Source organism: Lemur catta, chromosome 12 (genome assembly GCF_020740605.2).
Source record: "Lemur catta isolate mLemCat1 chromosome 12, mLemCat1.pri, whole genome shotgun sequence".
In the NCBI taxonomy this organism is placed as follows: domain Eukaryota; kingdom Metazoa; phylum Chordata; class Mammalia; order Primates; family Lemuridae; genus Lemur; species Lemur catta.
This window is the reverse complement of record NC_059139.1, coordinates 51,914,715-51,931,228: the sequence shown is the minus strand read 5'-3', so window position 1 is coordinate 51,931,228 and position 16,514 is coordinate 51,914,715. Positions and strand designations below refer to the sequence as shown.

Sequence of the window (16,514 nt, the reverse complement as noted above, 5' to 3'; positions counted from 1 at the left end):
CCTTGAGTGAACACAAGAAGCAGCTGGTACTCAATTACTCTTCTAATTAAAACTGTTTGATAAGCAGATAAGGATTTAGAAACCCATTAAATTTGACAAAAATGGACTTGTCAGTTATCCTTGAAGCTTTCATGGAAGCATTACAAGAATGTTAAACTTATCATTCTGCAATCTGTATATTAAATATCCTCATGCAAACATTTTTCTCAAACTGGTCAAAGTTATCAAATCTCATATCTGTATTTTCCTAGATTTTAAAGTTATAATAAATTCAAATCACTGTATCTATGAAACAAAAATCTATATGAAATTCCACATACAAGTAACATCCTACCAGAATTGTTAACCTAGATTTTAGTAAAATTTCCACTTTAACCTTTTCACATGTAACATGCCTCTCTATTACTAAAAATACAGGTGATTTTTGAAAAGTTACATGGTGATTAAAAACTCTCTCACAGAACTGTCAATCTTGATTTCCTCAAACTGTAGTCTGTGGAATGCCTGCAACAGAATCAACTGTAACACACATTAAAAGCACAGATTCCACAACCCAAATGTACTAAGTCTGAATTTCACAGGGAGTTAGATACGGAGCATTTTCATTTTTAACAGGTTTCTTGGGGTGAGTCACAGGCAAACTGCAGGTTGAGAACGTTAGTCCACATAAACAATGCTGGCAGCCATCGTAGGACAAAATGGAAATGGAAATCTCCCAAGACATGTATCCAGCGATAGTCTATATTTCAGCTGATTTACTAAAGATAGACAAAAAAATATCTTTTCACTTAAAAAAATTAAGGAAGTCATCTATGGTCATAAAATTGACCTGGGTCTAAAAAAATTATAAAGCCAAATTCCCTTTACCACCCTTTACAGAGGCTATTTGTGGCCTGGGGCTGAAGCCTCGTGAATGCAGAGGAGGCTGAACAGAGGCTGTGCTCCTCCCAGGGCCCAGGGGAGCAACTCCCCTTCTGTCCTTGATGGCAGGACTAACATCAAGATAGAGGTCTCAGTCCATTCAGTAGGATATGCCAAGCTGGACTGTTTTAAATTAAGACTTTTAATTTTTAAAAAATCCTTTTCACATGAAACATATCTGTTGTCAAATATATTGTTTTTGAAAAAATAAATGGTAATAAAACTCTCTCAACAAGTGTGGAGCCCACACTAAAACAAGAGAACTTCAGACCCAATAATATCTTTTAATGTCAACTTCAACATAAAACTGGTGACTCTCTAGTGTCAAATAACAGACCACCTACAGAGATTCTGAACTAATGCTCAATTGTGAACAAATAAATGTCAGCTTACCAATTTTATGATATATACTGACTTTAGAAACTATAATTTTTATAGACAAAAAGAGCCTGGTTAAAGGCTGACAATCTACTGTGGGAAAACTCACAAGGCCTCTTCTGACTAAGTACTTATTGGTAATAATACTGATTGAGTTCCAAGCTGAGTAACTAATTCTCTCAAGACAGAATGAAATAGAGTCCTTGACTGAATGAGACAGACAATATAACATGGTTACAATGTTACATATTAGAATTAGTATGAAATTCATTAATTTTATCAGGGTTCACTGGGGGGAGGGAACTATCACCACTTTCTTTGAAGACTAAAAGCATTATGTGAAATTACAATTCTAAAAACAAACACCAGAACAAAAATATCAGAATAACCTCAAAAACAAAGAAATCAGACCACATAGTAAAAGATTGAAAAGATATAAAAATAGAAAATAACACAAAATAATCTAGACAAACTAATATCAAATATGTCTGCATTAATAAAGGATATGGGCTAAACTCACCTGTTAGAAGAAAACTAACTTCTGATTGGATTATTAAAAAAAAACACACAAAAAACAAAAAATCCTCAAAACCTCTATGCTACAAATAGGAATGCAACTCAAAACAAAGTAATTCAAATAGGTTAAAAATAAAAGGATGGCTGAAAAAGGTTGCCTAGATATAGATACTAGGTAAATACAAATAAAAAGTATGAGGCTAGATCTTATTATCAGGAAGGACAGAATTCAGAACAAAAAGCATTAGATACGACAAAGAGGCACTTTTATATTAAAAGACAGAAGAAAGGTCCCTCCGTACCATTTTTGAAGACTTAGTTTTCTGAACCATTGAAATATACAACTTATTCAAGAAGCAAAATTGTTTATCAAAAGAGAGAGAAAGGAAAGAAAAGAATGGATTATGAGACTTATGCAGGAATTCCCAGGAGATGTTCTTCCACTTCCCTGGACTTGAACCTGGGAGGCTGGGAGTCCAGCGACAGAGCACCTGGAGCCATTCTGCCACCTTGTGGAACGTAACTGAACACAGGAAGAAAAAAAAGAAGAACCCCCTAAATCTAGCCAGGCCTGATTCCAGCCTACCTTCCAGTTTTTCAAATAAGAGCCATAGATAGTCAACTTAAAATTTTTTCAATAAGAACTCAACAGAAAGTGTGGGATTTTCAAAAAGAAAAAGGAAATTGTGTCCAGAGAAGGAAGTAGACACAGACAGCTTCTTAGAAAGATGGCAACCTTTACTGACGTCCACAGCCAACAGTGAATCAAGGTGAGGAAGACCTAGTTGGACAGTCAGTTGGCGAGTCTCTTTAGAACAGACCAACAGGGAGACAGAGTACGTGTCAGAGATTCTGGAGACTAGAAGGACCCCTCCCCAACAAGCAAAGGTGAAAGGACCTTGGCCAAGTTACCACAGGTGACCAAAAATTACAAGCAGCTTTAGGGCCCAGGCCCCGTAATGATTAAAGAGGCCTGAGGCAAAGAAACACACCAGGACCTACCCCTACCCTCTATCCCACAGAGAAGAGAGGCTTGTTTGGGAACAAGGGAAGACAGAAAAATTCCCCACTATGGGAATTCCATGGGGCCTCAAAGGGCGAGGTCCAGAAGTACCCAAGGCCAGCGTGCATGGGAGCTTAGGTGTTCAAAAGGCTGAGAGAAAGATGGGAGGTATTAGAAGGTAAGAAATCTGTACCTTATGTCTTTCTAAACCATTTTCAGAAATGGAGGTTGTATTTTTCTCTGGCAGTAAAGTTTCTGACAAAAAGCATGTGTGCTTAAAACACAGAAGCTTTATTTCTAAAGGTATAACTTCATAAACCTTTACAAGGGGAAAGAAATTTCATGAAATATAAACCAAAATAATGTCAACTGTGCTATAAAATACTATTCCTTCTGAAGTCCAGAAGCATTGATGAAGAAGAGGCATAGCTGTTTCCTTGTGTTATTTTCCTAAGAGGATATATAATGTAGTGTGCTTTAGAGCTGCAGTCCCCAACCCCCTGGCCGTGGGCCAGGTCTGTGGCCTATTAGGAACCGGGCTGCACGGCAGGAGGTAAGTAGTGGGACAGCAAGCGAAGATTCATCTGTATTTACAGCCGATCCCCATCGCTCACATCACCGCCTGAGCTCCGCCTCCGGTCCGGTCAGTGGCAGCATTAGATATTGCATTATGGTGAGTTTTATAGTTTTTCATTATATATTATGATGCAATAATAATAGAAATAAAGTACACAATAAATATAACATGCTTGGATCATCCCAAAAGCACTACCCCCCCAATCCCAGTCCAGTTGTTGTCTTCCATTAAACTGGTCCCCAGTGCCAAAAAGGTTGGGGACCACTGCTTTAGAGCCATAAGTCTGAATCAAATCCAAGTTTTGCCCCTTAATAGCTGTATAACTGGCCGGGCGTGGTGGCTCACGCCTGTAATCCTAGCACTCTGGAAGGCCGAGGCGGGTGGATCGCTCGAGGTCAGGAGTTCAAGACCAGCCTGAGCAAGAGCGAGACCCCATCTCTACTAAAAATAGAAAGAAATGATCTGGCCAACTAAAATATATACATAGAAAAAATTAGCCGGGCATGGTGGCACATGCCTGTAGTCCCAGCTACTCGGGAGGCTGAGGCAGTAGGATTGCTTGAGCCCAGGAGTTTGAGGTTGCTGTAAGCTAGGCTGACGCCACGGCACTCACTCTAGCCCGGGCAACAAAGTGAAACTCTGTCTCAAAAAAAAAAAAAATAGCTGTATAACCTAGACAAGGTACTTAACTAACATCTCTGTGCCTGTTTCCTCATCTTCAAAATCTGTATTAAAACAGTGGCTTCCTCACAAGAGTGTTTGCCAAGATTAAATCAGTCAATAAATATAAAGTCTTTAAAACAGTACCTAATACATAGGGTTGGCTATTGCTATTACTAATAATATGACTGCTGTTTAGAATGAGAGATAGGGTTAGTCATGTGCTCAAAGGAAAAGAAAGGAGAGAGTTTTAGAATAGAAGTAATTGGGCAGGACAGGCACAAAGCAATGAAGCTGCCAGAAATATGAAATACTCTCAGTAGCTACCAAGTTTTCTCTCAAACAGTACCTTTTTCACTCCAGGGGAACATAGGCTAAAGGCTAGGAAAAGCCGCTAATGAGTGATTTCAGAAACCACTGCCTTCCCCCACCAAAATACCACCTCATCTACTTCTGATGTTTGAAATGCCTTTAAATAGACATAAAGCATTTTCGTTTCACAAGTAGAAACAAAAGAAGTTACTTAAAGATCATTTAAATAGCAGTCATCAAGGCTTATCTATACTAAAGTTATTTTTAAACATAAGAAAAATTAACAGAAGTTGTTAAACTCTAAAATTGATTACTTAAGATGGTACCAGTTGGGCAATAAATGTGCTTTACCAAATGTTTCACAAATTCTATTAGCTCAGTTACACACAGAGTCATCTATTTTATATTCATCTCTAATTGGTTCTACTATGGAGAAGTTGGCATGGTAGGTTTCTAGAGCTCCCATCCCATCCTATATTTCTAATATGTGGCAAATAACTTCTGAGACAAAAGACCAAAATAAAAAAATTTTAAATGACATCCTAGCAAGTCAAATTCTAAAATATCCACTTAGGAACATAAAAATCTAGGTCACTTTTCAAAGTCAAATGCCAAATAAAGCCTTTGCACCAACAAAATTCAATGCTGATACAACAGTCTTTTCTATAAGTAGTGTGAAACAACTGGTAAATGTATGGAGAAAAATGAACTTCAACCCCTACCTCAATCATGATGCCCCTAAATTAAATCAAAATATGTAACAGAGATAGAAGTAAAAGCTAAAGCTATCAAACTTCTAGAAGAAAATATGAGAAAATCTTCATGACAGAGTAGGCAAAGATTTCTTAGGATACAAAAAGCACTAGTCACCATAAAGAAGAAATTGATAAATTTGACATCATAATTAAAACTTTCTCTTCTTCCAAGGTTATCAAGAAAATTAAAAGGCAAACCACAGACTGGAAGTAAATATCGACAATACGTGTATCTGACAAAGGATTTTTATTCAGAATATATAAAGGATTTTTATAACTTAAAACAAGCAATCCAAGTCTTAAAATGGGCAAAAGATATATATGAATGGATAGCCAATTAGCACATGTTAACATCACTGGTCATCAAGAAAAAGCAACCAAAATATGATACTACACACTAACTAGAATGGCTAAAATTAAAAAGACTGGCAATACCAAGAGTTGGCAAGGAGGTGCAACTACAACTCTCACACACTGCTGGTAGGAGGGTAAAGTTGTGAAACTACTCTGAAAAATACTTTGGCTATTTCTTATACAATAAATATATACTTACCCACATAACCCAGGAATTCCACTTCTAGGTATTTACCCAAATTAAAAACACATGTCCATGAAAAGACCAATACACAAATGTTCTTGACAGCTTTATTGAAAATAGCCAAAAGCTGGAAACAACACAAATGTTCAGCAATCAATAAATTTTGGTATATGAATATGATGCAATACCACTAAACAATACAAAGGAATGAACTACTGATATACTCAACATGGATGGATTTCATAGGCATTTATGCAGAGTAAAAGGGGCTGGACACAGGAGAGCACACATTGTATTGATTTCATTTATGTGAAATTCTAAAACAATAACTATCTTATACTGACAGAAATCAGACCATTAGTTGCTTGGAGTGGGAGGTGGAGGTGGGGAGAAAAATGATGGCTAAGAGACACAAGGAACGTTGTGGTAAGATGGAAATGTTCTATATCTTAATTGGGATGGTAGTTATATTGATGTGTTTATCTGTCAAAATTGACTCATACTTCAAATGTGTAAATTTTACTGTATACAAGTTATACCTGATTAAAGGTGACTGAAAATAAAACTTTGGTATTTGCCATATATAATTTATAGCTGAAGATTTTCTATTAAAAAATCTGAAAGAAAAATCAAAATCCTGTGCAAATGTGTATTCCAGATAAGTTTTTAAAATAAGATTCTAATTCCACTATTTACTCAGCAAAAAGGAATGGTGAGAAGTACCTCCTCTCATTTTGAAAAAAATATTTAACTTTAGAAAGTACATTCCAAATTTACACGCTTTGAGATGATCATAGTTTAAATGTCATCCGGTATTTATATTTAAATATATGATACAATCATCCTAACACATGGCAAATCTTAATTTACACTTCCTGTGGTTCAAAAAATATTTTCAATAGCCAAACAACAAAATTACCTATATTTGCCTTTGAGAAAAAGCAAAAGAAACCATATTTTTCTAAGAACTCTACAGTATTACATAATCCTAAAGACTATCAACATTAAAACATTTTCAGATCAGTGGAAATTCATCTCAGTTTTTTCATGCATGATTAAAAGCAATTTTCTCAGCAACTGACACAAAAATCAAGTCCATTTCACTCAGATCATGTGCCTTTTGAGTCTGTAAGTTCATTAACAAGCTCACGGCTGCCTCAGACAGCCTAAAATAACTAATCTTTCTAAACTAATATTTTTCTCCAGAAGTACAATTTTCCTGAGAAAGAGCTGTTTCAAAAAAAAAAAAAAAAAATCAAGAAATTTATCTGGAATTCATGGTATAAATTATACACAAGTAACACAGCTAAAAGGCGTTTCCTTTTCAGTTCAAGTCTACAAACCTTTACTATGCAATTACCATAGGGACAAATGGATTGGGGGTGGGGTAGAGAAGAAGGTCCCTTCCCTATGTTATGGCTTGATTTGTGTGTCCCCATAAAATTCAAATGTGGAAGTCCAAACCCCCATACAGAATGGGACCTTATTTAGAGATAAGGCCTTTACAGAGATAATCAAGTTAAAGGGAGGTCATTAGGGTAGGCCCTAATCTGACTAGTGTCCTTATAAAAAGTGGAAATTTGGACACAGAGACACACATAGAAGGAAGCTGATGTGCAGAGACATAGGAAGAAGGTGGCTGTCTACAAGCCAAGGAGAGGCCTGGAATACATCTCTCTTTCACAGCCCTCAAGAAGCAATCAGTACTGCTTACACCTTGACTTTTTACTTTTAGCTTTCAGAACTGTGAAACAATAACTTTCTTTTTAAGCCACTCAGTTGATGGTACTTTGTTACAGCAGCATAGCAAACTACTACATTCCACTGAAAGGGTCAACATCTATTGAGAGAGACATGTTTATGAACAAATCACCAGAACATCAAGCACACTGAGAGGAGTGCTATGGTAGCAGTTTCTTTACTCAGACCACTATTCTGTGGTCTCCTTGTACATGACCTGTTTAGAGCATGGCAATTAGTCTGGTGTAGCTACAGCCCAGACTGAGGGACAAGGGACCATATGGGAGGAAAGGTGTCACACTCCTGGCCTCAGGTATACGTCACCTAACACAAGCAATGGGTTTGCAAATTGAACTTCTGTAAAATGGATCATTTTAACCTTTTTTGCTTAACTTGTTACTTAAATACATTAAATCCAATTAGAATTTGAAAATACCTAAAAGACGGCAAGTGAAAATCTCTCTGGAAAACAAAATCACCACCTCCTTATTTGCCTTGCGTCTAACTCCTGATTTTAACATAGAAGAATTGGGCTACTAGGCAAAAAACACCTGTAGTCACTCAGATCAGCATGGCCTAGAGCCTCTGAGAACAAAAGCAGGAAAGTCATACAGATACCTTAAGCCACAAAGAGAATTCTGGAAGATGATGCTATCTATACTCACTAAGCACTTGGAGGGCAGGTAGCACCAAATGGGAAAAGTGTTTGAGTTTTCCACTTTTGAGGTTAGGCAAAAACAAAACAAAACAAACACTTCATATCACCAAGGCCCCAGAGGACTCTGTGGGAATCACTACTGAATTCCAGCATTGTTTTCTACATTTAGCCAGTATTTAAGACTATAATTTACTTTCAAAAAAGTCATTCTTCAGGGACTGAGCAGGGAAGGATGGTAGGAGTCCTTTCTAAGACCGAGGGAAGGGTCGTGACCCATGGCTATGGCAGCACTGCCGGACCAATGCAGGTTGTGGGCGTGGAACACAAGATGAGGAAGCCACTCCAGATGAGGATACTTCAGCAGGAGTGTCAAAGGGCAGGACTTATAAGGCAGATTCTTCCTCCCAGAAGGCCACTGCAGCATGTGTGGCTAAGTCTCAAGACATGTTACAGTTGGCTGAGCACCACGGAACACACCCTGCACAGAAACCATTCACATGTGCTTCTTGGCCCACTACAAAATATTCCCGAGATCATGAACAAAATCAGGATGCCCACTCTCCACACTTGGATTCAGTACTATACTGGTGTTTTATGGCTAGTCAGTAAAGCGAGAAAATGAGGGGGGGGGGGGTAAATCGTTCTTTATATCTATGTATTTACAGAGCATGTGAGCATATCAGCTTTTAGTATATTGGATAACGGCAGGAGTAAATAAAACACACATTCCTGAAGTAAAGTCTTTACGCTGTTGGTACAGAGGGAAAGAAAGTAGAAGGCAGGAAGCAAGATGGAGGCTTCTCTCTCCTTCTGGAAGCACATATTTCAATGTGCACAGGACCTCAGAATTAACCTAAGGAAGCCATTTGTTCTGCAGCTGCAGGCAAATGACAGAGTGTGATAGGAGGCTAAGCTATGTGTCTCTCTGTAGGAATAAGTAGGTGGGAGGGAGGCAGAAAATGACAATCAACCTACAGGCCAGGCTGTTCCCACTGTTCTCTGGAAGGCAGAAGAAAGAGAATTTTATTCTGTATGGGTGGGCAATCTCTTGTCTTACTCAATTTAATCACCCACAAGTAAACTTTGTGATATCTGGGGGTTGATAGTTAAGAGTTACATAAAAGACTGTAAAGTATACTTACCTATAAGGTAATTCATACATAAATGATACCCTGACTTAGTAACTAGAAATTGCTCAGAATTAAGAAGGGCAGTAATCACTGTATCAAGTACTTCCCAAGTGCCCAATATTTCAGTCAGAACCACAACTTGAATGGACATTCCTAAACCTGTCAGTTTTCAGCTAGTTTAAAAATTAGGCAGAAGAAACTGGACATCTGAGGGAGAGAGGCAGTGGTCTAATTCCAGTGAACAGCTACAGGTTAAGAAATGGTTCTTCAAAGCCAGGATCCACATTAAGAAATACATTTTACATCATTGCCCAGTGCCCACACATACTGATCATGTATTACTTTCCTATTGCTACTGTAACTATCACAAATTTAGTGGCTTAAAACAAACACATTTATTGTCTTACAGTTTTGTAGGTTGGGATTCTAACAGCGTTCCCATCAGGCAAAAATCAAGGTGTTGGTAGGGCTAGGTTCCTTTCTGGAGGCTCCAAGAGAGAATGTTTCTTTGCCTTTTCCAGCTTCTTGGCTTCTAGCTTCCTTAGCTTGTTGCCCCTTCCCTCATCTTCAAAGCCAGTGTCAGCAGGCAGTCCTTCCATCACATCACTCTGACCCTTCTACCACCCTCTTCCACGTTAAAAGGACTCATGATTAATTAGCTTCACGTGGATAATCCAGGATTCTATCCCTATCTTAGGGTCAGCTGATTAGCAACCTTAATTCCATCTGCAACCTTTTAATGGCCCTTTGCCATGTAACATATTCACAGGCTCTGGGGATTAGGCAGTAAATTTTCTGGCAGCCACATTCAAAAGGTAAAAAAAAAGGTGGGGGCCATCATTCTGGCTTCAACAGATAAATAGATAATGCTACCTCACCACCTATGTCCATTTCCTCAATTTTTTTTTTTTTTTTTTTTTTTTTGAGACAGGGTCTTGCTCTGTCACCTGGGCTAGAGGTGCAGTGGCTTCATCATGGCTCACTACAACCTCAAACTCTTTGGCTCAAGCGATCCTCTTGCCTTGGCCTTGGAAAGTGCTAGGATTATAGGCATGAGCCACTGTACCCAGCCCCATTTCCTCATTTATAAAATGAACATAATAACAGTAACTACCTCGAAGAATTGTTGTGAAGATGATGAGTTAAATTCCATTAGAACATTAAAATGGTCATAAAATGCACTACTGTACATAGTAAGAACTTCATTAGCTATTTTTAACAAATTCTTATTTCACCTCTGTTCAAATTTTTCTCTCATCATGGAATGTATTTTCCAAAAACCTATCTAGTTAAGTGTTAACTATCCTTCTAGGCCCATCTCTTGTTTGCAGCTGTCCTACATTCTATAAAGCTGCATTACCTAGTACAGTAGCTATTAACCACATGCAGCTAATACACACTCAAAATGTGGCTAGTTACAATTGAGATGTGCTACAATTGTAAAATACATACTGGATTTTGAATGGTATGTAAAAAAGAATATAAAGAATTGGTATGTTGGTCAGGCACGGTGGCTCATGCCTGTAATCCCAACAATATGGGAGGCCAAAGTGGGAGGATCACTTGAGGCCATGAGTTCCACACAAGCCTGGGCCTCTGTCTCTACAAAAAATTTTAAAAATTAGCCAAGCGTGGTGCTGCACACGTAGGCCTAGCTACTTAGGAGGCTGAGGCAGGAGAATCCCTTGAGTCCAGGAGTTTGAGGCTGCTATAATCACACCACTGCACCCCAGTCTGGATGACAAAGACCCTGTCTCAACAAAAAAAAAAAAAAGAGGAATTGATATGTAAAAAAGACTGTAAAAGAATTACATGTTGAAATGATAAATGATAATACTTTGGATATGCTGAATTAAACAAAATGTATTTTTAAAATTAATTTCACCTGTTTCTTTTTATCTTTTTTTTTTCTAACATCCCTCTTGATCTTTTTAATGTGGCTACCAGAAAATTTAAAATTACATATGTGGATCACATTATATTTCTGCTGAACAGTGCTGCTCTAGACAGAATTATTCTCTCTTCTTGTAACACTTAGTTTGCTTTCCTATAACAGTACTATGTCAATCTGTTTTGTACTGGAGTGACTTGTGTATGTGCTGGCTCTACAAATAGATTGGTCGCCCTTACTGGGAAGGGTCATGGACCTTTTAATATCAATAAGATCCATGGTAATTTTACAATAAGTTGTTTGTGAAGCTGAATGGAAAGGCAAATGTTACTCTGTTAATGTGTTACTTGGATACACTATTGGTTTATCATTAACAGGAATGCCCAGACGTAAATCTGTTGCTCTTTGAAGCAACTTTTTCTTGGGTTACAGTCAGAATTAGGTTGTTCAGCAAATGGAAAAAAAAAGCTTCATGAAATAACACTTAGCTTATTGTATATGCTACACTCAGATATCATTAACTCTATTCTATTTCACTTTTTTTAAAGTAGTAATCACAACCCATAAAATTGTTTTGAATTTTGTTTTCACTGATGGCTCATGACCACAGTGGGAAAAGCACTGCCCTGATGGGTCAGGTATAGACCTTCCTGGCAGGACACAAACCATCTTAAAGATGTCGTGTGACACCTAGCATTCCTCTGTTCCCAGTGACTCCCACCAGGTAAGGACTAACCCTGTGGTATGGTCATGGTCCACCACAGTCATCAAGGAAGGAATGCAGACCCACTCATCGTGCATTCTTCTCTCAATCTGCCTTCATATTAGGGTTGGGGGCAATCTAGTACACCCACATGGTATGTCCAGGGTCCATGTCCATTCCCATGAGGTGCCAAGCCCAGCTCAGCCTGGCCAGGAAGAGTTGGTCAGAGCTGAAGGTACAAAATAAGAGAGAGAGTTCATGATGCCACTGAGGGAAAGTGTCCTGGACCTTGTCACAGAGTATTCTGGACTGCTGAGGGGGGGAGGGGGATGGAGCTCCCATGCAAACCTGGAGAAAACGTTATCAACCTCAGTATTATGTATATTAAGTCAAACATTTTCTTTATATATATAAAATTAAATATCAGAAATTTTCTTAAAGAAGGGGTTCAGGTAGAGACGGAAAAAATGCAGAGGTAAAAAATACCAGGATAGAAAAATAATAGATTTTTATTGCTCTAGGAATTAAGACTTGGGGTAAAGGCTAAAAAGAACTCACAAAAAGAGGATGGGAGTGGGAAGAAATTCCTGGACTGAAAACAAGAGATAATAATCTCATCACGCCTGTAATCCTAGCACTCTGGGAGGCCGAGGCAGGAGGATCGCTCAAGGTCAGGAGTTCGAGACCAGCCTGAGCAAGAGCGAGACTCCATCTCTACTGAAAAATAAAAGAAATTAACTGGACAACTGAAAATATATGGAAAAAATTAGCCGGGCATGGTGGCGCATGCCTGTAGTCCCAGCTACCCGGGAGGCTGAGGCAGTAGGATTACTTGAGCCCAAGAGTTTGAGGTTGCTATGAGCTAGGCTGACACCACAGTACTCTAGCCTGGGCAACAGAGTGAGACTCTGTCTCAAAAAACAAATAATAATAATCTCAGAGTAAGCAAGAAAAAATAATATAAGTCAGTAAGAAATCTCCCCTCAGCTGGGAGGTTTGACAGGAAGGAGTCATTGAAAAGACTAGTGGACAAGTCTAAGTCCACAAAGGCAGAGAGGGGCTCTGAGGCAAGCTAGGCTCAAGTCGTGACTTAAGGTAGAAAATGAAAGGAGCTTTGCTAGCAGGGAAGAGAGTGAAAGAAATCTCTCTTTGAACCATGGGAAAGGGAAGGAAAAAAATACTGAAAGAGATCCTGAGGACAGACGGTAACTATATTAAGAGTTCAATTAAGAGGATTTCTGCCTTTTACACTACTGTCAGGTTATAGTTTAATGAGAGCAGAAGGTGAACTTACCAGCATCAAACAGGACTGGGGCTCTAGTGGCTTTGCCACTTTACTATCGAAGTGATCTTGCAACTTCGAGAGGTTTTTTCTAACACCTCAGTACCTCTGCCCCTCACTGTAAAATGAGAATAACCATCCTTTCTTCAGAGGGTTGTGTAAGGGTCATTGAAACCATGAACAATGTGTCTGGAACATGGTAGGGACTAAATTCTTCCCTTCATCTCCCATCTTTCCTTTTCCTTCCTTCCCCTTCAGCTCCTACTTTGTAACTCATATACTGTTTCCCTTTGACTTCACCTGAAATAATAGACTACTTTGATATTTAGTGTAGAATTTTTTTAAAAGATACTAATAATAAATAATTTAAAAGCATTTTTGGGATATTAACAGTTACAACACAAACCTTGAGAAAAACCATGAGAAACAAAATGTTTTAATTAGAAGTCTTTATGCAGTCAAATCCTCAACCTCAAATGAACAGATGTATTTACAAAAATCAAATAGAATTAGTAAAACAAACACCACACACCTCACACAATTGCTTCCAAACTTTCTGTTCAAGCAGTCTGGCCCCAGCTCTGTAGTAATTGGTAAGAGTTCTCCTCCAGACTTCTCAAATACTATTTCTTCCTATTCAACTACTTTCAAAAAACCTACTGCATTTACACTCCATTTATTCATTTCAAATAGATATATTCCTGAGGAGATACACTCAGTGAAAATGCACAAACAAGCTCATTATTTAATAAACCCCATACCAAATGCTCTTAGAAAATAACTATTAACGTACCATGTTTTAAAAATCTGGATTTTCATAAGTTAAACAAACCCATTAAACGTGCTACCTATATATATAAAAAGTACCAGGACCAAGAAAACTACTGAAAATACAATGGCATTTCCACCAGGGAAGAAATTAATAAATTTTTAAAAAGGAAATTAATATAGAACAGATTTTTAATACTAAGAACACTTTCTCTTTAAATGTCTTCCCAGCGACATTTTCCTACTGTGTATGAGATGTATTTCTGCTATTTAGACACTATCATCTCTACTACCACAATCAATATTCTAGTTCTAGATTTTTGAAATAGTTACGTGAAATTATCGTCTGATAAACATAATGAAATAGAATGACAGAGGAGTCACCTTAATATTTACCTTCTACTCTAGAACTGAGGAATGAGGAATATGAGGAAGACAAAATATAAAGAAAAAAAAGATTTCCTATGAACACCACAAAGGTTTCAACTGCCAGAGATAAGGTTAAGGCCTAGTTGTCATTAATATCCATCTTTAAAATATTTATTTAACTCCTTAGCTAAGATAACTTAACCATTTAGATTCCATTAATATTTACTGTAAGGGAAGGTCCATGGAAATGTCAGGATGCTTAAATTAAAGAAACATTTTTTAAAAATGTTTTAAAGGTGCGGGGGCGCAGGCGACGCGCGGAGGGACGAGGCAGAGCAGTGGAGCCGCCGTGAAGTCCCTCTCGGTCCACGTCGCCGGTCGTGCCGCCCGCCCAGTGTCCGCTGCCGCCATGGAAGTGCAGGTGGAGACCACCTCCCCAGGAGACGGGTGCACCTTCCCGAAGCACCGCCAGACCTGCGTGGTGCACTACACCGGGATGCTTGAAGATGGAAAGAAATGTGATTCCTCCCGGGACAGAAACAAGCCCTTTAAGTTTATGCTAGGCAAGCAGGAGGTGATCCGAGGCTAGGAAGAAGGGGTTGCCCAGATGAGTGTGGGTCAGAGAGCCAAACTGACTATATCTCCAGACTACACGTATGGCGCTACTGGGCACCCAGGCATCATCCCACCACATGCTACTCTCATCTTTGACGTGGAGCTTCTGAAACTTGAAGGACAAGAATGGCCTCCTCCCTTAGCTCCGTGTTCTCGGATCTGCCATGGAGGGATCTGGCGCCTCCAGACGTATGCACACGAATCCATACGGAGCTTTTCCTGATGTTCCACTACACTTTGTATAAACATCCACCCCGACTGAATGTTCTGTCACTCAGCTTTGCTTCCGACACCTCCAGTGCCCCTTCCCCTTTCTCCTTGTGTGTGTATTTACCTAAACTATATGCCATAAACCTCAAGTTACTCATTTTATTTTGTTTTCATTTTGGGGTGAAGATTCAGTTTCAGTCTTTTGGACCTCGGTTTCCAATTAAGTATATATATGATCAAGTATTAACAGCACAAGTTATGGGTTAACTTTAGAATAGGAATTGGTGTGGTTTTTTTTGGGGGGGTGGGGTTGCAAGAATCTATTTTATTTTATTTTTTTGGATGAAATTTTTATCTATTATATATTAAACATTCTTGCTGCTGTGCTGCAAAGCCATAGCAGATTTCAGGCGCTGTTGAGGGCTGAATTATTCTCCAAGTTGAGAGATGTCCTTGGGTTAAATTAAAAGCCCTACCTAAAACTGAAGTGGGGAGGGGGAGAGCCTTTGCCTCCCCTAGCCCCACCTCACCCCTCCCCTTAAACCCTCTGCCTTTTGAAAGCAGGTCATTTTCTTTTTTTTTTTTTTTTTGAGACAGAGTCTCACTTTGTTGCCCGGGCTAGAGTGCCGTGGCATCAGCCTAGCTCACAGCAACCTCAACCTCCTGGGCTTAAGCGATCCTCCTGCCTCAGCCTCCCGAGTAGCTGGGACTACAGGCATGAGCCACCATGCCCGGCTAATTTTTTTTTCTATATATATTTTTAGTTGTCCAGATAATTTATTTCTATTTTTAGTAGAGACGGGGTCTCGCTCAGTCTGGTCTCGAACTCCTGACCTCGAGTGATCCACCCGCCTCGGCCTCCCAGAGGGCTAGGATTACAGGCGTGAGCCACCGCGCCCGGCCGAAAGCAGGTCATTTTCACTGCAACACTGGACACTACAGGTATCTGTCCCTGGGCCAGCAGGGACCTCTGAAGCCTTCTTCGTGGCCTGGCTTAGTTTTTTTTTTTTTTCCATCCTGTCATTTTTCTAATGGGCTTTCAGAAATTTTGTAATCTCATAACTTTCCAAGCTCCACCATTTCCTAAAATTTAAGAACTTTAATTGAAAGTCTAAATTGAAGGTGCTGTTTGTAGACTTAACACCCAATGAAAGCCCAGCCATCATGACAAATCCTTGAATGTTCTCTTAAGAAAATGATGCTGGTCATCGCAGCTTCAGCATCTCCTGTTTTTTGATGCTTGGCTCCCTCTGCTGATCTCAAAGTTTCCTGACTTTGCTCCCGCAGCTCCTTCTCACCCCTTTGCTGTCCTGTGTAGTGATTTGGTGAGAGAAATTATTGCTGCCCCTCTCCCCCCCAGCACCACATATGAGTATATATTTACCATGTAAATATAAGTTGATTACCATACATGTGATATGTACGATTTCTAGCTATTACAATAACCCTTCTATGTTTATAAAACCCTAATCATTTTTCTTAAGAAAA

General features: G+C 39.0%; 1 protein-coding gene and 1 pseudogene across 3 annotated transcripts in view; one reads left to right on the top strand and one right to left on the bottom strand.

Moving 5' to 3' along the window:
- The window catches only part of MSH3 (mutS homolog 3), a 186,608-nt gene that overhangs the window by 136,019 nt on the left and 34,075 nt on the right, over window positions 1–16,514 (bottom strand). The gene's annotated exons all lie outside the window — the stretch shown is intronic.
- Window positions 14,530–16,396, top strand: LOC123648586 (annotated as a pseudogene). Its single transcript, XR_006738662.1, has 2 exons — window positions 14,530–15,590; window positions 15,938–16,396. The product of XR_006738662.1 is annotated as a peptidyl-prolyl cis-trans isomerase FKBP1A-like (transcript).